Source organism: Echinops telfairi, unplaced genomic scaffold (assembly GCF_000313985.2).
Source record: "Echinops telfairi isolate 266 unplaced genomic scaffold, ASM31398v2 ScPeMD7_443;HRSCAF=831, whole genome shotgun sequence".
Taxonomy (NCBI): Eukaryota; Metazoa; Chordata; class Mammalia; order Afrosoricida; family Tenrecidae; genus Echinops; species Echinops telfairi.
The window spans coordinates 84,474,699-84,475,775 of NW_022104341.1; the positions used below are offsets into that span (position 1 = coordinate 84,474,699).

General features: G+C 61.7%; 1 pseudogene; it reads left to right on the top strand.

Moving 5' to 3' along the window:
* LOC101648631 overlaps nt 1-738 on the top strand; it is a 5,940-nt pseudogene extending 5,202 nt beyond the window's left edge.
* Nucleotides 739-1,077: the final 339 nt, after the last annotated feature.

The following is a 1,077-nucleotide window of genomic DNA, read 5'->3' on the forward strand; positions in this document are numbered from 1 at the left end:
GAGCCAGGAGGAGCAGAGACCTGGAGGCTCAGGAGAAGCCCAAGAAGCTCTTTGAGGGCCTGAAGTTCTTCCTGAACCCAGAGGTGCCCCGCAAACTCCTGGCCCTCATCATCAGGAATTTTGGGGGTTGTCCCCTGGGACAAGTCTTTGGGCATCAGGGCTACCTACAACACCATGGATTCCTGCATCACCCACCAGATTGTCCCAGCCCGGGCAGCAGAGCCCTGGCATCGGCAGGGGCTATGCGCAGCCACCGTGGCTGTTTGACTCCGTGAACACCCGACTCCTCCTCCCTCTGGCGTCACCTCCCGGGGGTGCCACTGCCCCCACACCTCTCACTGTTTGTGTCTGAGGAGAGCAATCACATTCCACCTGAGAAGCTGAAGCTGCTGGCCCCGCAAAGAGAGAGGCCCCAGGAAACCTCACTGAAGCCGAAGAGGAGGAGGAAGACGACGATGAAGGCAAAGAGAGAGAGGAGGAGGACGGGGAGGCGGGCTTGGAGGAGGAGGAGGCCTGCCTGGCAGCCCTGGAGGAGCAGAGGATGGAGGCGAAGAAGCTTCAGCTGGCCCAGGAGCAGCAGAGCGAGGCCCGGCGGGTGGCCATCATGCTGATGAAGACCGCAAGATCGTGTTCAGCAGGAAGCGCAAAGCCCGAGAGGCCAGCAGACTGGGCGAGAAGCGGCAGTCCCTCGATGAGGCTGTGAGGTGTGAGAAGACCAAGAAGGCAAGGCCTGTGTGAGGGTTGGCAGCTTCTAGGCTCCTGGTGGCTGACTGCAAAGACTAGATGGAGGGTCCCTTCCCTGCTCCCCCCTGCCGGCCGGGCCCGGGCTGGCGCTGTCTGGCTAGAGCTCCCTGCTGGAGGCCGGCCAAGGGAGCCACTGTGTGCCCAGCCCGATGTGGTGCTCCCAGGAGGCAGTCCCTTTGAGGGCAGGACAGCCATTCCTACTCTGGCTTTCTCCAGCCGTCCCCTCCCGGTCGGACCTAAGATTCTCAGGGTGCTGTGATGGAGAGGAGGGGGTGTTGAAGGGAGTGTTTAATAAACGGGCATCGTTATACAGTCAATGGGGAGGGGGAGAGA